Here is a 25,274-nt window from a genome sequence, read left to right as displayed (position 1 = left end):
CATGGGAACACTCATACTCCTGTCTTGGAACGCCTCCCTGGGGCAGAGTAACACAAGGCAGCGATTTGCGCAGTTTTGCGTTACTCCAGATTTATCACTATACAAACAAAGGGGGGGACTAGGATCTGATAAAGGTCCAGTGCCCACTCTCCGGAACACTTAATCACAAATACATGAAGGTACTGTTCCTATAGAGGAAAGGGAGAAAGAGGAAGTGGTTGGAGATTCCTAGGGGATCCTAGTTATTGTTCCGTGTTGCCCTCCTACATGCAAAAGGATGTCATGCTTCATCATAGGGAGTGCTCCTCATAGGGCCAGCGCTGCAATGCCCTATGGGCCCAGCGAAGGGCCTTTTTGTCAGAGATCTTTTTATTTTTAGCCGCAATGATGCAAATGTGTATAAGGGCGTGGGACGTGTAGGGTGGAGTGGAGTGGAGTGGGTGTTTAAAGACGAGTGAAAGAGGAAAGCTAAAACTGCCTCATGAATACCAAACAGTGTATAATATGGAGGTCCCCTTGACAGGATTAAAACCAATAAAGGCAGGGCCGGCTCTAGGGCGGTGCGACCGGTGCCACCGCACCGGGTGCTGGCTTCCTGGGGGCGCCGTGTTTGCAAGTTTATTATGTTTTTGAAGCACCTGCTGCAGCGTTTCTTTCCTCCAGCAATTACCAGGCCTCACAAAAATGTCAAGATAACTCGTGTGATTAATTATCTCCCTGGCGAGAGATTCGCATTTTGTATAGTTAAGGTTTTGACCTCTGTGAAGTTAGTGCAGAGGGTTAATATGCCTGCTGCAAAGAATGTGTACCAAGGTGGTTACAGAATGCATATAATGTAAACAGAGCAGCAGGTTACTGCCTTTATAAGAGACATCCTTTTGTTACTTGCAATTTATAAATTAAAGTCCTAATATTCAACAGTGAACTATTAACTTTCATCATAGAACTGCATACACACTGCAAAACATACATTAGAATATTGATTAATGTTGCATAAAGGGTTAATTTGGCAAGAACTCTATTCTTATTATTAAAGAAAACTCCCAACTATGCTGTTTCTTTTTCGACTCCGTTTATGTGCTTCTCCACACCAAGCTCTCCTAAACTATACTGCCAACCATTATGGATAACATGTGACTCCTACACTGTTAGTCCTTTGGCTTATGTAAACATTTCCTATACACTGATTTACACATGTATGATTGATTGTCTCTGTGTAATGTGCGTGTGATGCAAAGTGATGCAAAGTTATGCAAAGTGCTCGGACACCCTACACTGGTATGAGTGGCACTATATAACTAATTCAATGCATCTGAGAAAGTGTGTTTATGGTGAATTGGTCACTGTTAAAGGGTGCTAGTGAGAGAATCTGTGGTGGAGGTGGTCATTGGGGGGGGGTGCCAACAAACATTGTCGCACAGGGCGCCACCAGCGCTAAAGCCGGCCCTGAATAAAGGGAGGCTATCATGAGGGCTCAATGGACCACAATTGCTTGCAAAAAGAGTGTGATCAGGCCGACATGTTTTGCACCTAATGATCCAGATGGATCCCTGGTGCTTCCTCAGGATCTAAAATGATCCCTACCCCACACCGGAAAATACCTTATAAATTAGTTGTCCAGCCTAGATAAAATGTAGAATACAATAAGTTATTAGGAATTTTGTTGGTGCTGAAAAGTCGCAGTACCATCAAGGTGTACATACATATAGAAAACCAGGCTGGTGGACACACATGTAAAAACAACATATAATATTTGTTCTTAAGACATATTGACAACATGAATAGAGTGATGATTTCTCCAATGGTGTTTAAACACCTCATAGCAGCTTCAACAGGCCATTAGTTGTTGTAAACAGAGAGGCAATGTGTAGTGAAATACTTGGCACGGTGAAGTTGTTTCACAAAGGTTTATTGTAGATGCACATAAGTAAAAATACAAGGGTGCTGGCAGCAACTGCTCTTCTTCTTTCTGCCTAACTACATTCTACATTCTATCTTATATACCTATTCCATATGATGTCACGAAGACCTTCCATTCAAACATTCTAACTATTTAAAGGAATAGATTACTACACATCCTCTTTCTTAATTTAACAATAACAATGAATACAACTATAACCAAATAATACTACAATTTCATATACCATAACTTCATACAAAACTTAATTTGTACAACTGAATCCATACGTTGATATCAATTAGTATATTTGCACACATATTCCCTTAAAACTTTGGGTTTTATGACTCTTCTACCCGACCTAGTGATTACCGGATTACCATCCATGCCCCTGGTTTGTCCGGGTTGGAGCACACCAGGAGAGTTGGTAAGCGAATTGCCTTGAACTGATTCATGATTCATATCTTCCCCTTGGTGTTCACACACTTCACCATGTTCGTTCAACATTTCCTTGCTAATGAGGCTGCTAGGGGTGTAAATGGTGTCACTCTGTGTAACTGTCTCAGGCGAGGCTACAGGAATGGTACTTAAATCCGAACTGGCTGCTGCTTATTCACACCATACCAGCAGCTCACATGAACTCTACATATAAGCTCAAGAGGGTGTTCTGTCTTTTCATTCTTTCTTTTTTTCTTTTTCTTTATTTCTTGCTTCTTTCTCTCTTTCTCTCTTTCTTTCTTTCTTTCTTTATTTCTTTGTTTTTTATTTCTTTCTTCCTTTATATATTTCCTTCTTTTTTTCTTGTCATGCTCTTTCTTTATTTCCTTCCTTTTTTCCTTTATTTCTTTCCTTTTTACTTCCATCTTGCCTTCCTCTTCCATTCCTTCCTTCCATTCTTCTTTCTTTCTTTCTTTCTTTTTTCCTATTATCCTTCCTTCTTTCCTTCATTTCATTCCTTTTTTCTTTCTCTGTTTCTTTCCTTCTTTCATGTTTCCTTCTTCTTTCTTGACTTCCTCTTTATGCTTGTGTTCTTCCTTCCTCCCTCCCTCCCCTTCTTTCTTTTCTTTTCTTCTTTCTTTCTTTCTTTCTTGTTAGAATAACACTTTTGATTGTACTAAAATTATGTGCATAACATAGTTACATATATGGGTTTTCAGCAAGACTTTGTCCGTTAGTCTGTTGTTCTGTCACTCACATTTCTTTCCAACCACTTTGGCATGTATTGGGGGATTTCACTATGAGTTACGGCTTTCTGCCCTTTCTCAAGGAGCAAATTAACACACAAAGTAGTTCCCTTCAGTGCCAGAGAATACTACGGCAATCAGTAGTGGCCCGTGAAGGGAGTTCCGTGGGGCGGTGAGGCGGGGCAGGGGAGGGGCATTTGGCGTTTCAGCGTGCACAACGAAATTAGTTTTATTTCTTTATTTCTTTACATAACTCCGGTCGGCTGTGAGCCGGAGTTTACTACCCCCCACCCTGCCCCTCGCCCACCTCGCCTCACCGCCCCACGGCAGTCCATCCACGGGCCGCTACAGATGGCAATGTGTGCTTGTTTGAGACCAAAACAATATTCTTACCTTTAGCCAATGTTTTTTTAGGTTAATGATGGCCTGGCAGCTTCCTGAACAATAAAGTTTTGCAAAAACCATGACAAAACTAGAATTGCCGAAAAACTGGCAGCCAGAACCAGACCTATTGCCTTTGTCAATGCTTGTTTTGTTCTTGCAATCCCCATGTGCCTTCATGGCACAATGCAACAATTATTTTCCTCAATGCCTTTGGTGGAATCACTTTATGATCTCTTAGCAAAAAGTGACCATTGTCATATATTTCATCCCTCACTTCCCAAGAGACTCTCATATCCTCATCAAAAGAGTATCTGTCTCACCACCCTTCAATCGTCTTCTTCACCTTCTTAAGAACAATATCCTGCTTATATGCAATAATCCATTCATTCTTTGTAAAAGCCTTGCCAAGTTCGTCATCATCATCATCAGAAACGCAAGCAATACTCAATTCATTGAATTTATATAATTTATGTCCTTCATGGCATGGCCATTCTATAAAGAAAATCGGCCCTAATATTTTTCAGTCTAGTAACATACTGTACATCACACAAGACTTCCTGTAGAGGCTTGGAAAATCTTGCAATTCTCACCAACAGTCTGAGCAAACTCCCTGTAGTCAATAACTTTGGCTCGTGGTCATTTCTCGGAAGGGATTTCCTTTCCCAAACACTCTTACAAATATTCAAGGGCAGGCATGCAGGCCAGGGTAGGATATTGTGAGCATTGAGTGTGTGAGACGGATTTTGGTCAGAATAGTGTAAAGAAAGCTTTTCCTTCTATTTTAATTTAAAGAAGAAGCGAAGTCACAAATGCCTTAAAGTCCTTCCTTGTAGTAATACAGTTAAAGCATTTCATCTGCAGGAGCAGGAGATTAATTCATGCAGATTTTCATTTCTTCCCAGCAGACTATGAGCAGACAAAGAGCTACTCTGGGGCGCTCACTGCCGAAATCTGTAGTAAGCATGTACACATGGGGCAAATTCACAAAGGTAAACTGAGACGAGAGTCTAACTTTATGACTTTTCGTATTTACAAAAGCCATCTACTACTTGTAAATGTCCTTTGTGAATACCAAAAGTTGAACTTTACGACTTTCGGTATCCACAAAGGGCATTTACGAGTAGTAAATGCCCTTTGTGAATACCGAAAGTTGTAAAGTTAGACTTTCGTCTTATTTTACCTTTGTGAATCGGGCCCTCTGTCATTAGCCTGAACAGACTAGGTCAGAGGAGAGCATCGGTTCCGACCGCTCCACCTTCTTTGTACACATGCTTCTCCAGTGAGCATCAACACATTCCAAGAGAACATACATCATTCACTTAGAAACAAGGGCATAAAACATATCATAAAAATAATAGAAAATTGAAGATGCTGCTTAAAACTCCCTATATCATTTAAATCTTCATGTAATGTTTCAGACAATTACCTGATGATCTTGAAACATTTATTTGAATCTGTTCCATTTTAAGTCATTTTAGGTACCATTCTTTTTTCATCCTTGAAAAAAGGCATTTAGCAACAAAAATTGTCAATGGATTCAAGCTCTGATGTTGTTCTGCTCGATTTTCCCGGCCTTCTTGTGAGGAAAGGTGATTGAATGTGACTTGAGTCTCTTACCATTCAAGTCTAAGGGTTAGAGTAGTGAATGGAGCCTATTTACTAGGCACTTCGACATGATCCTGTGCTCTTCCCCATAGATCAGGGCTTGCACACATAGCCTAGGGGATAGATTCGTTAGTATTAGGGATAACCTGCCCTGTAGTGAGGGTATTTCATGGAGCCGTGCTGAATTCAGGCCTGGTAGGCCTCAAACGGGAGAGACTCCATCTTTCTTTCTGCTCCGGCAGCTTGGGATGCTTCTAGGTCAAATGTAATGTTTTAGTTAGGAGGTGTTATTCGCTTGGAGAGAACCGGTTCAGGCCGGCCCTTATCGAAGGATTGTATTTTTGTTCATGCCGAAGACACTACATCAGGCCGGCCGGCTGGGAACGTGTCCTTGGTACGGGGAGGTACAAGAATTTGGTGGGCGGCAGGTTACGGGCCGGAATTTTCCATGAGGAAACGCACCTCTATATTAGTGAAAGTCTGAGGCAGTTACAAAGTCAGTCCATAGGCGGCATCTAGCCGTTAGCAATAAAGCTACTACTTATTCCAGGGAAGACAGACGCCATCTTGGAGGCGGAGAAAAACCGAGAGACAGATACTCTCCTAGCAGAATAGCCAGAGAGGAGAGAGTAGCCGATAAGGAAGAGGTCCCAGTGACTCGGAGAAGGGTGAAGGGAACAGCGCATAGTGGTGCAGACGTGTATCCGTGACTGCGGAGGTGTGACTTCCAGGCGAGCCGAGGCACAGACGAGACGGGAACCTAGATGACCACTGAGTGCAGGCTACACACTACTAAGGTGATGTCGACCCTTTCTTATTAGAGTGTACAACTTAATCTTTCACTTTTCTTTGCAGGTTATGTGTTATATTGTAATGTTATGTGATTGCGTATGTAATGAGTAATAAAGTACCCAGTTTGTAGTGAACCAACATGTGCTGCGTGTTCTTGTATGAGAGGGTAGCCTATTTTTCTAGTCAGCTGCGGCTACATGAACAGATGTTAACCCTGATCAGGTAAGTGGTAACTGAATAAGGGAGAGAGGAGCCCCTCGAACCGGAGAACAGACTATGCTCGAACTGGCAGTCCTTGTGTGATCTGATGAATAGTGAGACTGATTCCCTTTTTGTATGTTATGGTGATCATAGGATGAACTATCGTATGAACTGTCGTCTGGGTAGAGAGGTCTGGATCCGTATGGGATCGCGAGGCCACCGATTGTGCTGAGACTGCCGTCTGGGTAGAGAGGTCTGGATTCGTATGGGATCGCGAGGCCGCCACTTGTGCTAAGACTGCCGTCTGGGTAGAGAGGTCTGGATTCGTATGGGATCGCGAGGCCGCCACTTGTGCTGAGACTGTCGTATGGGCAGAGAGGTCTGGATTCGTATGGGATCGCGAGGCCGCCACTTGTGCTGAGACTGTCGTATGGGCAGAGAGGTCTGGATCCGTATGGGATCGCGAGGCCGCCGATTATAAGAGGTCTTGGTATGTATGAGTAGGAATTCCCTGTCCTTAGGTGGTAGATATATGTGGTTACCTATTGTAAATAGGCCCTAGGGAGGGGGAGAGGGTAACGTTCTGGCTGGGTTAGTGAGGCTCTGATGAGCGGGTTCTATCTGATCCGAAAACCCAAGCAGAACAGATGTAAATCGCAAATTTCTCTCTGCATTTCACATTTCTATTAGCACTTCACCAGGAGCTGATTTTCGGTGAAATTCCGGCTCAGGGCCATATGGAAAGCCTGTCTGATCATGAACTACACAATGGGATTACATATTATGCTACAATCATAAACTGTTTAGGATTACCAATGGATATCAGACATTCTTACTTAACATAACATGCAACGCACCCATTCTTGCAAAACATGAAAAACTGGAGAGTGAGGAAGAGAAAGAGCACTAGCTGCCATCCTACAAAAAGGGGTGGGCTTAATGTTTCCGCCCACAGAATTGGTGGAATTTGGTGACTCTGCATTACTCTTGTAATGTGGAGTTCTGGCCAAGTTCCACCATTCACCATGTGGTAGAAATTTTCCCCACAAGGGTCGAGAAATGCGAGCGAGATTTGGCGTCCCGTTGCACCATTTTCTTGTACAGGCGGTCGCAGGTGATCGCGAGAGGTCATGGTCAGAGGGCTGATTCTTGAGTAGAGTTGCTGACGCTCTAGTAAATTTTGTACTCAAGTGGCAGCAAAATCAATTTGATTGCCTATGTGCTCTTGCGCACTACATGGTGCCGTTTTGTGCGGATTTTTCAGCATTGCCCACGCTACTGGCAATCAATTGCAGCGCGACATGCATATTTCTGCCTGTTTCTTGAACTTTGCAAGCTCCGCCAACCCCTACTTACGAGCTGGGATAAAAAAATTGATTTGCGAAAGCAATTTTAAAAAGTAGGGTCCTCAAGTAATTGAGTAGAGAAGCCACAGGCTTGATGTGAGTTGTAGCTAAGGTCCCATAAAAGTAAAGTGAGAAGTTATTACCAGCCCTAACTATAATATCACTATAACCTTTGGCTTTTTGAGTTAACATAAGGTAAGATCTTATTACCATACCAAACTATAAGGTCATTTCAACCTCTGTTTTTTTCTGTGAATTTCTAGGGTTTTTGTAATGCAAAGTATGATCTTACTTCCACACCTAACTAAAATATCACTGGCCTGTTGCGGACAGGTCCAGTATCCAACACCGCCGGGATGGCCACCTCCCCCATGCATTGCCAGATAATCATTCCATAAGATCCCCCTGGACAAATCAGAAGGCTTGAATTTTTTAATTTCAGCCCAACTGCCAATATATCTATAAATGTTTAATGGTAACTTTTTACTACAACTACTGAATTAATTTACACTAAATCACAAAAAAATACATACTTTCTGGGTAAAGATCTAACTTTCTTCCAAATTTGGTGTAATTCTGTTTAGTCGTTCTGACTGTAGTGCTTTTGAAAATCCCCTATAGACATTGCATGGGGAATAAGCGTTTTGGGACACCCACCTTTTATTCTCACCCCCCACTTGATGGATCACTCCAAAACCTTTCAGGAATGAGCTGAGGTGGATGAACCTTTGTTTTGAAACGTTTCATGAAAGTTTTGTGAAGATTTGTGAAACGGAGTCAAAGTTATTAGTGAAACAAAAAACGGCCTTCTTATAGAAACTCTGACCTAACTATAACTACACAGTGACATCCACCACTGTGTAACATATGTTTCTGCCTTCCCATTGAATGTTTGTCAATGGCTTCAAAGCTTATATTGCAAACAAGCAAATAAAACAAGCATTGGTAAATACATTAGGTTTCACCTATGAGATTAATAAATTGAGGGGTGTGAGCAGTGTATGAGTGCAGGGAGAATGGCATGAGTGTATTCTGTGCAGGATGAGTGGTACATGAATGAAGGTTGATAAATGTCTGAGTGCAGGGTGAAAGGGCCTCAATGCCTGGTGATTGATGGGTGTTCAGTGCAGACTAAGAATTGTGTGAGTCTACAGGGTGAGCTATATTACCCCTTGAAAGGTAAGAGGTGTGCGAGTATAAGGTGAGCGGTATGTCAAAAGTATAAGTGCAGGATGAGCAGTTTGAGTCAGGGTGAGAGGTGTGGGTGGAGGGTAAGAGGAATGTGAGTGTTGGGTGAGAGGTATGTCAATGGCATGTGAGTGTAGAGTCAGCACTGTATGAGTGGTGGGTGAGCAGTATCTGACTGCCAGTGCAATGTCAGGGTGACTGTGAAGAGTAAATGGTGGATGAGTGTGCAGGGTGAGTGGTGTCTGAAAGTATGTGAAAGATATGTAAGTGTTGCGCAAAGTTACAAAGTGAGGCAAAGCTGTGCTGTGACCTAAAATGCCAGAGACAGCTGCCTGGGCAATGCCCACCTCACCCGGCTCCTGGCGAAGCACGGCTTGTCTGTTGTACTAGACCTGGCATGTGAGCAGTGACCATATGGCAGAGCCGAAAACAAACCTTGATCGCAAACAAGTTGGTGTTATTACCAGCATACAGCTGCAAAAACTGACAGCGCATGTGCACAAAAGATTCACGGCCCGTGTCACAGGTACCAAAGGACTATACATGTACACACAAAATAGTGTTCAACAAATTCCAGTTTTCTTACATGGAGTAACACCAAGTAATACATAAACGGTGTAAGTGTAACTTCGGGGCGGGGTCTTTTAAGAGGCTCTAGCCTGGCCGGTCTGTGCAGTGCCCTACACCAATCCGAGACATTGTTTTACCTGGAAAAAAACTGAGCTCATTTAATTTGCCCACTGTGCATTAAGAGAAATGAGCTCTGATGTTTGCAGTCTTCTCACGAAGCTGCGAGTAATATATTTAATATGAAATGTTTACAAGTAGGGTTGTCCAATACCTGGTGAGCTGCACGCAGGCGCAGCAGTAAACACATGGCTGCAAACAATGCAAAAAAAGCCCTTTACAAACTCCTCGGTTGTTTCCCAACTTTCATCTATTCCTTCAGCATAAGTGCCAATTGCCAATAATACATACCAGATAAGCAATCAATATCTTGCCCTTATTTAGTTTGTATCGCAAGTATTTGGAAGTGATTGAGACTGAATTGAAAAAACAGAATCCCCTGCGAAATAAAGAAGAGTATGTAAGCACATCAGTCAGGGAAATTGTTATACATAACGTGTGGGACGTTTTTCTAAAAATGCTACATGATCTCAGAGGCCATGCATCTGCTTCTAGGAGTACCTCAAAAGACTTTTCCAAACATCTGCGAACGATTACACTGCTTCAGAAACATGATGTGTGCAGTTGATCACAGCGTGGTGAGTGTTTGAGGAGAGGCAGCAGTCCATGCCACTAACGCCTTGGCGTGGTGACCCAGGAGTTGCACTACTGTGAATCCGTTCTGCAATATGAAGACAGATTTTTGGTTATTAATCTTAAAGCAGCCTCCTTGCAGAATGTAACACTAGGCAAAAAAGTTCCTAAAAGTTCTGCAAAAGCAGATGAAAACAGTACTTGGTCCTTGGGACACTGATAAGAGCAAACATATGAGGAACAACAGGAAATAGTGTGCTGCAGCCAATAGAAATGGAGGGAAAGTAAGTGGCAAGCATAGGAAAGAAGGAAAAGCAAGGGGGTGGGTTGTAAGCTCCTTTTAAGATTTAGATTGAATACAATAGATTTCTCAAGCACAGCGCAAGCGTCTGGCAGGCAAAACCTAAAAATGGTTAACACAGCATTTCTTTTTTCTATCAGTACTAACAAAAACCCTCCCACAATGACAGTGCTGCTCTCAGAGCATTAATCAGCACACCTGACAAGGTCTATGGTATCAATGGTCTATAAAAGATTGGCGTATTTTAGAATACATATTTTTAATTTCCATACAATGTGGTGTGAATTTAAATTATGGCATATAATAATACATATTGTGGCATAAAACACATTTTAAATATTAACGCATCATCCCCCCCAAAAATACAAATTTATCAATACATTGGCAGACATATCTGCAGTGTCAGGCAAATAATGAATACAAAACGGATGACACTTAAATGCTCCATAGCTTTCCAAAGAGTGCTAAAATCAATGAATAACTCATGTACTGTAATAAATGCAGAACGAATTACATGTATAATATGGTCCTTTATCACAAACTCAGGGGGCAGGTGACATTTATAAACCATGCAGGGTTTTAAATGTCACCAGGGACCCTTGATACCATGGAGGGTGGGAGCAGAGTCTAGCCAACCTCCACTGTCACTGCCAAAGTTCTTGGACTGCATGGTTGGCCACATGCAGAGGGTTTGACGCAGGACCTCTACGGAGCATGAGTTGGTTATTTAGTACATAATGAAGAAAAGAAAAAAATTCACAGAAAAAATAAAGTTAGAAACTTAGTTATAGTTCTGGGGCTCAAACCACTGAAAATCACTAGCTATGGTCTGGAGCATAAATCTTAACTTGCGTCATTCCCTGCCCTGTGTATGACATTACACATTACATCAATGATACTATCACAAGTAACATCATTTGTGACATCACTTATGACATCACCACTGACACTACAGATGGCATTAATGAACCTAACAAAGAAAATTATGGAACAGAAACACGGATAGATAGATACAGATTGGGTTAGGCTCAGGTCCTGGCTGCAGCACAGGCCATTTCACCAACCATTTTGCACATGTCAAAGCTCATATGCCGTGAATGTTGGCCACCTGGTGCAGGTGGGAACAAGGCCAGGTCTGAGGCCAATTTCTGAAATGAACCCTCTCTGCGGACAGCCAAATGATGTGCACAGCAGGGGTTGGCCACCCGCAAATGGTTGGACACAGGGTCTGGAGTCTGGACATAGGCCAAGCCCTGCTCCCAAACACCGCTGCTCATGGCCAATGGTCGTCTGCAGCAGGGGATGGTCATTTGCCTCAGTTTGCATGCAGGGCCTGGCTGGCTCCTGAGAAGCCTCTCCACTGTGCTCTGGGAGTTAAAAAGGCCATGTGGATAAAAAATATTGATGCTGTTGCAAAGCCAAACCATCAACCTAGGTGGAACAAAACCTTTTCCCATGAACCTGAACTAGCGATGTGCCCCTCTACAACTTGAAACTATATACTGGCATCTTAAGAACCACCCTGGAAAGTCTGAAAACGTTTGAGTCCACAAAAACAAATTCCTGAGCTCCAGAGATCAGTACAAGATGTCACGATTACCTTAAAAAAATACCACTAGTTTCATGAACTTTGAGGCTAAAGTGAAACTGCTCATGAGATGTATCTGACCTTTCTGCAGGTTTCTCAACAAGTGCTTTGAGCCCTACCCTCTTTAAGATGCACAACATCTTGAAATGTTTCTTTGTCCTGAAGTAGCATCTTTGATTTGGATGAACCATTGTATCTTCAGTTGGTGGTTAGAACCTGGTCTACCATACTCAGTAAGCTAAAGCTACATTTTTATTTTGCTAACCACACTTTTTAAAAAACAGACCATGACAGAAAAAAAGAACAGTTCACAACCCTTCTTGAACATTAAGACTTGAACAATGATATGAAAATGTACACAGACAGGGAGATTATAAAACAAAAACAACAGACAGGTATGTACGTGAGAAAACATTATTTATTACATTATTAACACCACCATGTACTTTGTGCTACAATTACAGTACTAAAATCATAGAAAAACAAGTTACAAATGTATTAATTAAACATGCACACTAATATGTTTGGGGAAGAAGGAACTTTGCAAAGCATGACAACCATCAAAAATAATCTGTTATAGTTAAATTTCATCTCAGTAAAAATTGTACATTGCCATTAAATGTGATGTTACAGTGTGAGAAAATATCGGAAATAATCATTTCATCTTGTGATCTGTGATGCTCCCTGGTATCCTCAAAGAAGGATTATCTTCTACACAGGTTTCTGGTCCATTTATATATTTTTCAAATGCATCTACCTGGTACTGTCACTTGCATTTGCTAGTACAGTAGACAATTCATTTCAATCTTCAAACGATGCTTTCGAGTAACTATGTACACTAGTTTCACTTTTGTGGCTAATGCCTGCCATCATCTGACAACATTGAATTGCTAGTGGCAGCTTCTGGAATTTAGAACACTCATTTGAGAGTTCCTTTACCAGTGAATACAGATCTCTGGAGCTCCATTGTCTTCAGTGGAGCTCTCAACATTTCAATGCTTTTATATAGCCTTATATCCCACCATAGCAGGCTATACCGGCCATTATAGAGTTTGGCAAGGGCCTTTAACAAGATAGCAGGACTTAAATGCCGGTATAGCCCAGCTGCGGAAGGCTATAAGGCTATCAGAACTTTCTGCCACTAGAGGCCAGAATGATCCCCTCGGGCTCCATAAAGCCTTTGTTCACAGCAACAGCTGTGAACAACAACATTGGAATGTTAGAAGTCCGGGCTTCTAGCCCCCATTAGAAGCTCGAGCACTCCATTGTTTTCAATACAGTTCCCAACATTCCAATGTTCTAATTGTTAATGATCCATGAGTAAAACCTTGAATAATATGTGCATTGCTCAAGTCTCCCTATGTACTTGTCTTCTAGTCTCTTTATTCCTGCTGCACTTTAGCTGGAGACAGCTACTGCCTAAGGTCCAGATTTATCCCTTGGAGGATGGAATACTGTCCTCCAGGGAGGTCGAGGTACTAACTTCTGCCACCCTGACAGAAGGTAGCAATCCTATTTAGAAGTAACTGCCAGTCCATGTAACTGCCAGTATGGTGAAAGGAATCATCTTCATGTCTGTTTCCTTAAAGTTTCAAAAGTTTGGTGAACAGCCACCATTGGTTTTGACGGCCATCCACCAAACATTTAACATTTTTTTTCCAGAATCAAATTCCAAAAGTGAGAGTGTTTTTGAAAAACAAAAAACTAATGACCAACAGACCCTGGGAGTTTTCTCCCATATTGTTTGGGTCATTGTTTTTTTTCTGTCCCTCACTGCTAGGTTGTTCCTGGTGGTGACAGACAGAATAAAACCATCAAAACGCCCTTTCGTAGTTGAGTGGACGATGTGATGGCATTACCCTGATGGCCCCTAATCTGTTTGGTGCTTGAAGGTACCTTTCTTCCTGGTTTCCATCTCTTTCTTATCTTTTCCTTTGTAGTCCTTTGGCTTTTCTCCTGCTCGTCTGCAGCCTTTTCTTTCCTCCTTTATGTGCCCATTAACCCCTTTGACAGCTCTCTGACCTTTCCCCTGACATGCCTGTTTTCTCGCAGTTCACTCCTGCCTATTCGGCACATCAAAGGAGCATCAAAGGCAAGTCTGCCTGTGTCGGTCCATGCCTGTCCAACCCCCCTGCAAGTAGCACCAGGAACCCTAGTCCGTCCCCCACTCACCATAGCCCCAGATACTACCCGGCCACCGACTTCCACACACTGAACACTGCACAGCTCTGCTCACTGCTTCCGCACCTCTCTCTCCAACAAAAGTGCGCTCTCCTGTGCCATCTGCTGCTTCTCCTATGCACGATCCTACCTGCTCCCCCAACATCCCTCCTCAACCGACTCTTGATTGAACCCCGCACAACAAACCCACATGCAAAACACATCCTACACACACCATACCGTGACATGCTTACTCCTCAACACCCGCTCATTTGTCGACATGTCATAAAAGTCAGGGACCTCCTGTATGACCTCTCATCAGGCCGTCTCTTCTTGACCGAATCCTAGCTCACCCCGACATCAGCCTTCATTATCACTGCAGCTATCTGCCTCAGTTTCAAGATTGTAAGACAGGGCAGAACCTGTAACCACGGTGGAGCACAAGTTATCATCTATAATGAAAACCTCCACTGCTCCATCTCATCTGCAAATTCCAGAAACCAACTGGAACACCTGGCCTTCAAGCTACACATCTCCTGCAACACCACCCTGTGGGGGCCCTACTCCCTTGACCTCCTGGACCATGGTCACATTTTGGAAGCACTGTTGCAGACCTTATTGCCCCATTGGTGGTTGACTCCATCTTCTTCATCCTACTCTGATCTTAATTTCAGACAGGCCCGAACACCAACAACCTCCTGGAGGACCTGAACACACTTGGATGCACCCAACGAATTAAGGACCGCACCCATATCATCATACATCTCCTCAAACCTATTTTCACCAATTTTTCTGACATTACAGTGGACAAGCCCACCCCTCCCACCTGGACCAACCACTCACTAGTCTGCTTTGACCTGCTCATACCCCACCAATGCCGGCCACACTTCCTAAAGCCACCCAATGCTACTGGAACAGGATACCCAGAGAAACATTCACCTCAGAGCTCCAACCTGGATGCCCGCTGCACCATGCAACTTCTCAAAATTCATCATCGACTTCAATGCCTGCATCACCTCCAGGGCACACTTATGGGCCCCGCTCAAGACCTTCACCACCCTAAGGGAAAGGCCACAAGAAAGCTGGTACACAGAACTCATCAAACACGATTGCAAGCATCTTGAACATCAATAAAGACACACCCATGACAAAAATGACAAAAGTACCTACAAGTCAGCTCCCCGGTTGTTTCATCAGCAATTCAGATTTACCAAATGATCCTCACTTACCGAGAAAACAGAGAACTGCTCCAGCGATGCCAAATACATTTTTGCCGCAATGAACGACTTCACCTCCTTGGCAGCCAACTTCACAACTGTCACCCTATCAAAGAACCTCTGCACTCAACTCTTACACTACTTCAGCGACAAAAACTTTGCTCCCCAATCAGACCCATCCACCCTTGCTGCCTTATCGATAAGTTCAGCACCCTACAAACCGCAATGACTTGCTGGCTCACCATAACCGTGCCAGAAACCACTTTGAACATGCAATCCATTCATTCAGGATTGCCATTGGAACCTTGCCCACATTGCATCTTCATCAAAGGACTTAACTCCATCTGTGCCACACTCACCCTAATAGTCAACGACTCCCTCATCACAGCCCCCTTCCCAGACACCTGGTAACACGCTACCATCCTACCCCTTCTGAAGAAACCTTCAGCAGACCCAAAGACTCTGACAAAATACTGACTGATCCCCTTCTTCCTATCCAGCTACAGTCCTGGAAAAAGTCATCAACAAGTGACTATCTGATTACCTACCAACAACTACTTCCACAACATCTCTCAATGCGATTTGAGAGCCAACCACAGCACCAAAATTGCCCTTGTTTCCGCCACCAACGGCATCTGCCTGAGCATGAATGGAGGAAATACAGTAGCACTCATCTGGCTTGACCTCTCAGCCATGTTTAACTACTGCTGCCACCCCATCCTCATCCAATGCCTCCATTGCATATGCAGACCCACTCTCCAATGGATAAGCTCCTTCCTCAGTGGAAGAACCCAGTTAGTTGAACTGACACCATACACCTCTGCTGCTACCAACATGATCTGTAGAGTCCACCAGTGATCCTCATTCCGCCCCATGCTATTCAACCCCTACATGGCACCTCTTGCCAACATCATCCGAACCTATGAAATCAGTATCATCTCATATGCCAATGACCAACTCATACTTTGCTCACCACCTGTATGTCCTAAGTGGCCAGTTGCTGAAGACCAATTCTCTGAACCTCAACTCAGACAAGACAGAGGTGGTAAACTTTGGAGAAAAAAAACCTCACTGTGGACCTCAGCCTGGTAGCCAGTCAGACTCAAACCAGTATCCATTCCGCCCAATCAAGCTAGCAACCTAGGGATAGTGGTGGAAACCAACTCTTGATGACCAGCTAAATCAACATGGTTGCCCCCTCTTGCTTGCACATCCTTTAGATCCTCAGAAAAATCTCCAAATGGTCCCTGCTCAACACAAACAAATTGCTCTATGGTAATGCACTGTATGTCTGGCATAATCGCTACACTCTCCAAGAGGCTTCAGGTCATCCAAAACGCAGCAGCCAGACTAATGCTCAAACTTCCACCATGTATGCTTCTCCACACATCTCAAAGACCTCCTCAATGCACTCATCAAGCTCCTCGCATTAATGTACAACGCCCTACACTATCTGGTCCCCACATATCTCAACAATCACATCCTTTTCCACACCTGAACAGAAACCTCTGTTCAGCTGCTCACCCACGTCCTCCACATCTGAACATCCAAAACCTGTGGCTGCGCTTTCTCATACCTGGCTCCTAAAACCTGGTGCGACATCCCCTTGCAAATGAGATGTGCCGGGTCAGTCCATAAATTTTACAAGAAACTGCAAACCTGGCTTTTCCATTAGACCCCTGTCAGAGCTGGCACAACCCCTTCTTTCTAGTGCCTGGGTGAGATGTGCGCCTTACAAATACACATAACATAACATAGCAGCTGTGGGCAGTGTGGATTGTGGGTAATCCTGGTTGTAGCCAGCTCTGACCAAATCCGGTTTTATACAAGCGTGAGTCTACCTAATAAGCAGGAAATCTGCATTAAATTCTTTGCATCTTGGGCAATCAGAGGATCTCCCTGGATAATTACTCAGATTCTGTGGTGCTAAGTATGTTCTGCTTAAGTAATTAAACTGAATCAGTTCAAATCTGGTGTGAGGTGTTATGGGGCTTATTTACAAGAGGCCTGCACCACAGGAGGGTCACTTTTATTGACAATCCGGTGTCGCAAGCATCTCAATCATATCTATGAAGTGACGTAAAGTCACCCTGCGTGGCTTTGCATGGCCTCATAGATATGCAGTAAAGCAAGGCAGCGCAAAACGCTGCATTGCCTTCCACTGTGTCAAGGAGGCATTCCATTAGCATTGCGATGAGTGTTCCCATGCAACACCCATGGATTTTGACGCTGCCCCAGATTTTCCTCTTCCCATGTGTGCTGCATTCTGCAACACACATAGAAAGAGGAACATGCCTCTCAGGATCGTTTTTGTGCTGGAAGGTATCCCTTCCTGCACAAGAATAATGCTGCCTGCAATGGAGGCACCCTTGCACCATGGTGCAAGGGTGTCTATGTCGGCCCTAGGCAGCAAATTGTGCACCGAGAAGGGGGAAAGGACAGGAATGCACCATACTTCATAAATACGGTGCATTCCTGCCCCTTCACATTGGTATACGGCAGCACTGCAAGAAGACTTGTGGGGCTGCGCAACGCCAATTCCTTGTAAATGAGGCTCCTTATTTTTAACCTGAACACAGGCTTAAGCCAATTCCTTTTCCCTTTCCCTTTCTGTGACCAGTTCTGAGCAAAAAGACGTCCATTTTTCCCAGCTACAATTACCCGCATCACTTATTTTGCTTTAGGGCTTGATGGAGGGTGGTTCCTAGTATCCTCACATGTGAGAGGTTTCGAATCATTAAAATTGTTTGAATGGTTTTTAGAGCGTTCAGTAATATCATCCATATGTCCCTAGCTGTTGCACCATGCAAAAATTGACCAGCACCAATTTCAAAACACTCCTTTGCTTCAGCACCAGATACATTCTCTGCATCTTGGACAATCAGATGGTCTCCTTGGATAAAGCTTTCTCCGCCTCTGTGGTGTTAAACAAGTTCTGTACGTGGAATTAAACGGAACTAATTTAAATCTGGCACTACATGTTGCATTTTAACCTTAGCATATGGTTTGTAGAATTCCTTTTCAATGATTGGTCCTGAGCTACCAGAAGTCCATTTGTCTCAAGCTACTTCCACTCTGCCTCAGGTAGCTTTCTTTAAAGCTTGATGGGGGTTGGTCATAGTCCCCCAGCCTATGCCAGAGTGTTTGAGAATATCTTGGATGTTCTCCTAGCTGTCTGAACTATGTACAAATTCATCAATACCAAATCCACTCCTGTGCTTCAACACGAATGACAAATCTGCTGCTTAGGTAAAGATCCTCAACAATTTCATTTCCTCTCTCTCTTTATTGACATATCCTGTGCAATCTCCCTAATTGGGCCTTATACACCATAACTTCATATCCAAAGCAAAAGGGGACAGTTTAATTTCTATCTTGACTCCTCTTTCCTTTTACCAGAACTAAGTAGCTTTGACCATGTCTCTTTGCTCATCCAGGAGTTAACGTAGGGTAATTTCGACAAGTAATACCTAATGGTAATAAAGTAAGTACATTTTTTAAAAGCCGGGCGGCTGTCTTTGCATCGTTGTCAGCTTTTCCTTTAACCCCTTCCATGTGTAGGATGGCCAGGTGCCGTCCGATGCCACAGTGGGAGTGTGCGCCGGACGACTTCCGGCTGTCTTATCACCCACCCATGGGGGAAGCGTTGCGCTACCCCCATGGGCCACCCTTCCAGTTGCCCTCTCCAGGGATGGCAGTGGAAGCCCTTCCTCTGCCCCTCCCGATTCCCCCTTCCAAGTCATCTAATGACGTCAGCGCACACCACGCGCAGACGTCATTAGATACTACTGGACTCGCAGAAGCCATTGGCTTCCAGCACGTCGAGGGAGAAGGTGAGTTTGTCCCTCGGGAGGGAGGGGGTGTGTGATCCATAGAGGCATACGCGGCAACAAACGGGTTTTTCTTTCCTCCGATGTCTCTTCCGGGCATTCCTTCTGCATGATCGCGCATGGGGCTGCGGTCATGCAGCAGGAATGCCAACTAGACACCAGGGATTTATTTTTCTCATCATTTTTATTTTAGCGGGCAGCAGGCCCTTGGGGTAGGGTCGCTCCCCTTTGGGGAGCATTTCTGTTGGCTGATTCTGCCTCTTCCCCCTTGGGACAGATTGTTTTTTTTTTGTAGCCACTTGGCCACCAGGGAATTTTAGATTTTTGGGGGATGTTGGGTGGGGGGCCCTTGAGCAAGGGTCACTCTCCTTTATTGGGGTGAATGTTTTGGCTGTGGCAGATCACCCTTATGTTTTTAGGCCTATTTGCCCCAAAGAGGGGCAGAAGCCACTAGACACCAGGGTTTTTATTCAATGTTGTTGTTGGGGAATGGCCCCTTGGGCATGGGTCGCTCCCCTTTTATGGGGTGATTATTTTGGCTGTTTCTGCCACCATTGAGGGCAGATTGGTCTTACTTTTAGGCCCACCTCCCCCCAGCTTGGCTGATGGATTGTGTGTGGACTGGTTCTTTATTTGCATATGTGAGAGAAATGTTTTATTTCTGCTTTTTATTCTAGTGCAAAGCTTTTGCTTCCTGTTTGCGGTTTCGGCAGTGGTTGATCTGCATTTTGAGTAGTTGCATGTGTTTCGTACGAAAAAGATTTTTGTTGTGTTTACTCCAAATTAGTATTATTGTCATGCATGAATGAATTTTTTGTAAGTGGTGTCATAACAGCAGCATATTTCGCTTATATTTTGAGTGTGAAATTCTTTTTGGATTTGTGCACAATGTGTATTGCATTGTCTTATGTGTAATTTTCTTTTCTTTTTCTTTCCCCCACGGACCACGCACGCATCTCGGAATCATCCTGGACTCCGAACTCAAAATGGACCGCCATATCAATGCCGTCAACTCCTCCTGCTACCACACCATCCGCCTACTCCGAAAGACCTTCAGTTGGATCTCACCCGAACACAGGACAACCGTCACACACACCCTCATCAGTTGCAGACTGGACTACAGCAATGCACTCTACGCCGGGATCAACAAGAACCTCACCGGCAAGCTCCAGAACGTCCAGAACGCCGCCGCTAGACTAGTCCTCAACCTACAGCCCCACTGCCACATAGGCCAACATCTACGAACTCTTCACTGGCTCCCCGTTGAGAAGAGAATCACCTTCAGGATTCTCACCGACGCACACAAGGCCATTCACAAGACCGGACCAGCCAACCTGAACCACCGCCTCACCATCCACGCTCCCCAACGTCCACTCCGATCGACCCAGCTCTCCCTCACGACGGTACCTTGCATCAAGAAAAACAGAGCAGGAGGACGCTCATTCTCCCTCCTCGGTGCCAAGGCATGGAACTCCCTCCCTCTCCACCTCCGACAGACTCCTTCACTCCCCAAGTTCTTAAAGGACCTCAAGACCTGGCTCTTCAATGAATCTCCGTGACCTTGCCGGGTTCTGTGCACTGCTCCCCCCCCCCCCCTTTTCTCCCCTCCCTCAATGCCTTGAGAACCTTTTGGGTGATTAGCTTGTGCTTTACAAACCCATGATTGATTGATTGATTGATTGATTTAGTGGGTTATTGTTGGTCCTTGCTGTGTCTGTGCAGAGTAGGTGGTGGTGAGTCTAGCTGCCTCTGGCAAGTGAGTGGTATTGTTTTGGAGTATATAGGTCTTTGTGATAAAGCCACATTTTGATTTTTACTTCTTTTACAAAGTGTTTGTTGTTGTTGACTTGTTTGTCAAGTTAACTTTATTAGTAAGGATTATGGCTAGCCACATGATTACTGCTCATCAGGTGGTTGGTATGCTTTTTGAATCTTCCTCTGACCATGATTATGAAACTAACAGTGCATCTGAGGCAGAGGAGGAAGTGCAAGATTCTGGCAGTGAGTTTTCTGTCCACAAGAAATCATCTGATATAAAGCTACTCTAAGTGTGGATGAAGCTACTCTCAGTGTGAATGAAGTGCCTGTTTTAGAGGGCGACACTGATGTGTCAATGGTACAGCAAGAGGCATCTGGATTGCAGCCTTGGGCTGCCAGGATTCTTATTGGAAGTGCTGGAATCTGGGTTGATCCAAACATGGTGCAGCCAGAGTTGCCTGCCCTTAGTGGTGATGCAGGGTGTAGAGTGAATTGGGAATTTTCTTTGCCTATACAGTTTTTTCAGTTGTTTATGGATGATATATTTTTGGCTGAGATTGTTGAGCAGACTAATTTGTATGCTGAACAGAATTTGAGGGACAACAGTGCCAGACTTAGGCCCCGCTCTAGAGCTACCCGGTGGACCCCCACAAATCTGGATGGGATGAAGAAGTTTTTGGGTTTAATTGATGGGCTTGATAAGTGAGCCGTCACTGTCTTCATATTGGTCTACCAGTTCCTTGAAGGCAACGACCATATTTCCTGCAAGACGTACAACGTAGGGGTCATCAGTGAAGCAGGACGGCGAGGAGGATGCAGGAGAGCGGCGATGTAAAGGAGGAGGCAGCCACGGGGCAGGTAAGTACCTTTTAATTTGTTTTAATTCATTTGGGAGGGTGGAGGGGCCAACTAACCAGGCTCAGCCATGGAGTCGTAGTTTTGCCTGAACTCCATGCTCGCAACAGAATGCAGAGTAGGCAAAACTACATAAACTCCGCTGGCGGAGCGTAGTTACCCGCCTAAGGTTAATCAAAGTAAGGAATTGCGATTCCTAAATTGCGATTTTTAAGGAATTACAATTTAGGAATCGCAATTCCTTATGCATGTAGTAATTGCAAAAGAAATTGCTATTCCTGCACATTCCTTAATTGCGACTCGCAAATTGTGATCCGCAATTAAGGAATGGCTTCCCATTCATTCCTATGGGCCTAGAGTCCAATAGGAATGAATGGGATTGCATGCGCAATCTGCGAGTACCAAATAGGTACTCGCAAATTGCACATGGAATTTGAAGGGTGCAAGGGGGCCAAAAGGCCACCCTGATGCACCCCCAAAAAAAGGTAGGCATTCACTTGTGGTGCGCACACATGCCCTAAGGGGATGTGTGTGCACCACAATGCACTTTGAAAAATGCATTTATTTGTTACATGAAGTTGATGGTAATTTGCGATACTAAATTGCAAAAATGCAATTTAGGATTGCATAATGCATCGCATTTAGGGGATCGCAATTTGCAATTCCCTAACTGCATTCGCAATTAAGGGAATCGCAAAAAACTTGCAATTTCCTTAATTGCGAATTGCAAAAAAGGTACATGCATCTCAAAAGGCCATTTTGCGATCGCAAACGGCCAAATTTTGCGATTAGTACTATTTGCGATTGCAAAATGTTTTGATGCATGTGCCCCGTAGAGTCTTAGTGCGAAGAAGTATGCAGAAGGAGACTTGTTTGCAGTGTGCTGATTGTCCTTCGAATCCTGGGTTGTGTGTGCCCACATGTTTTAGATTGTATCACACTCAAAAGAGTTTTTGGGAGCAACAGTGAGTCTAAAATGAACTGCCTGGACTGTATTGTTTTACATTTGTAGTTCTGTTTCACGGTTGGCATTAGAATGATGTATTTAGTTACCGCTGTTGTGTTTGTAGTTTTATTTTTGTACCTAGTTCCAATTGGTTTGTGTTTCCTTTCTTGTTAAAAAAACACATTTGATGACTGTGTTTGGACTGGCGTTTGGCATGGCGGTGTGCATGGACTTGCGCTTGGCTGGGGGTGTGCATGGACAGGCCTTTAGCTGGTGTTGTGCATGGACTGGTATTTGGCTGGTGGCATGCGTGGACTGGCATTTGGCTCACAGTGTGCGTGGACTGGTCTTTGACTGGTGGTGTACGTGGACTGGCACTTGACTGGCGGTGTGCGTGGACTGGCACTTGGCTGGCGGTGTGCGTGGACTGGTGCGTTTCTGGCTGTGTGTGAGTAGTGACTTGCTGCTGGTTATTACACACACTGCTAGCCAAACACCACTGCACACACTATGTCAACCACCAGCCAGTGTGATTGCTGTGTCACTCATGTGGGCCCTTGAATGGCGCTGTCTATTGATGTGAATGTTGTAATGTGCTGGGCCAGCGGCCGGCGGTGCGAATGATCTTGTGTGTGTCACGTATGAAAGGTGTGTGAATGGCCTGTAAATAGGTAGGTGCTTTGACGTGGCTTTACAGCCCATGAGCTGTGAGTCATTGGCTCAAGATTTTAACATTTTAATTATTAACAGTGCATTTCCTTTTTGTGAAATCTCTTGTTAATAAAATTTTATGCTGTCAACCTTCACTCACCCTCATGCCAAATCCAATCAGTATGTGTGTGTACTTAAGGAATAGTTAGTTGTGAAGTAATATTTGTCTTTTCTGTCTTTTTCAGCCAGGGTGCAGATTGTCTCTCCATTATCTGTTGATGGAGAGTTGTAATGTGCTGGGCCTGCTGCTGGTGGTGCGAACGTGTGTATCAAGTATGAAAGGTGTGTGAATGATCTGTAAAGAGGTTGGTGCCTCGGGTAGGAAAAGATTGGTGGATCCACACAAGCCACACCTCCCTGGACGCCCCCGGGTGTCTAGTTTTCAGAAATGTCTGGTTTTGGTAGGTTTCTTGAGATGGACGCCAAGCCTGGGGCCAATTATCCAGGTGTCCCCTTGCAAAACCTGGTCGTTTTATGATGGATAATTTTGATGCCTCAACAATACGTTTTGGGCCCTAACATGTTACGGGTACTCGGCCTACCCATACAATTGAGGTACCATTTCTTTCGGGAGACCTAGGGAAAAGCTGGGTGGTAGGAAATTTGTGGCCGCCCGGTGACCTCAGGACTTTCCCACACAGAAATGTGAGAAAAATATGTTTTTTTTTCAACTAAATTTGAGGTTTGCAGGGGATTCTGGGTAGGAAAATGTTGGGGAATCCATGCAAGCCATACCTCCATGAAATACATTTTGGGCCCTTGCCTGTTGCAGGTACTTGGCCCACCCACACATGTGATGTACCATTTTTATTGGGAGACCTGGGGAAATGCTGGGTGGGTGGAAGTTTGAGGCTTCACCAGAATCCAGAACTTTCTATCACAGAAATGTGAGGAAAATGTGTTTTATTTTACAAAGTCTTAGGTTCCCATGGGATGTGGGGAAACAGAACCTGGTGAGAGCCTAACAAGTCATATCATTCTGTATTCCCCTGAATGTCTACTTTTCAAAAATGTACAGCAAGACACATTGCGAAAAAAGGGTCAGTTTTCCCTGAAAAAATGTGATGTGCCCATGATTCATTTTGGGCCGTTGCCTGTCACAGACACTAGGCCTACCCACACAAATGAGGTACCATTTTTATTAGGAGTCTTGGGAGAATGCTGGGTGGGTGGAAGTTTGTGGCTCCATGCAGATTCCAGAACTTTCCATCACAGAAATGTGAGGAAAATGTGTTTTTGTTTTACAAAGTTTGAGGTTTGCAAGGAGTTCTGGGTAACAAAACCCGGTGAGAGTCACACAAGTCACCCCATAATGGATTCGCCTGGATGTCTAGCTTTAAAAATGTTCAGGTTTGCTAGGTTTACCCAGGTGACGGCTGATCTGGAGTCCAAAATCCACAGCTAGAAACATTGCGAAAAAAGGGTCAGTTTTCACTGGACAAATGTGATGTGTCCATGTTGCATTTTGGGCTGTTTCTCGTCGTGAGCACTAGGCCTACCCACACAAGTGAGGTATCATGTTTAATAGGAGACTTGGGGGAATGCTAGGTGGTGGAAGTTTGTGGCTCAATGCAGATTCCAGAAATTTCCATCACAGAAATAAGAGGAACATTTTTTTTTTTCTTTTGACAAAGTTGGAGGTATACAAAGGATTCTGGGTAACAGAACCTAATGAGAGCCACACAAGCCACCCCATCCTGAATTCCCCTGTATGTCTCGTTTTCATAAATGTACAGGTTTGCTACGTTTCCCAAGGTTCTGGCTGAGCTATGGTCCAAAATCCATAGCTAGATACATTTTTAAAAAAGGATCCGTTTTCCCTGGAAAAATGTGATGTGCCCATGTTGTGCTTTGGGCCGTAACCTGTCACGGACACTTGGCCTACCCACACAAGTGAGGTACCATTTTTATTAGGAGACTTGGGAGAATGCTAGGTGGGTGGAAGTTTGTGGCTCAATGCAGATTCCAGAACTTTCCATCACAGAAGTAAGAGGAAAATGTTTTTTTTTTGCTTTTGACTACGTTTGAGGTTGGCAAAGGATTCTGGGTAA

The sequence above is a fragment of the Triturus cristatus genome, chromosome 9, assembly GCF_964204655.1.
Source record: "Triturus cristatus chromosome 9, aTriCri1.1, whole genome shotgun sequence".
Lineage (NCBI taxonomy): Eukaryota > Metazoa > Chordata > Amphibia > Caudata > Salamandridae > Triturus > Triturus cristatus.
Note: the sequence above shows the minus strand (reverse complement) of the source record.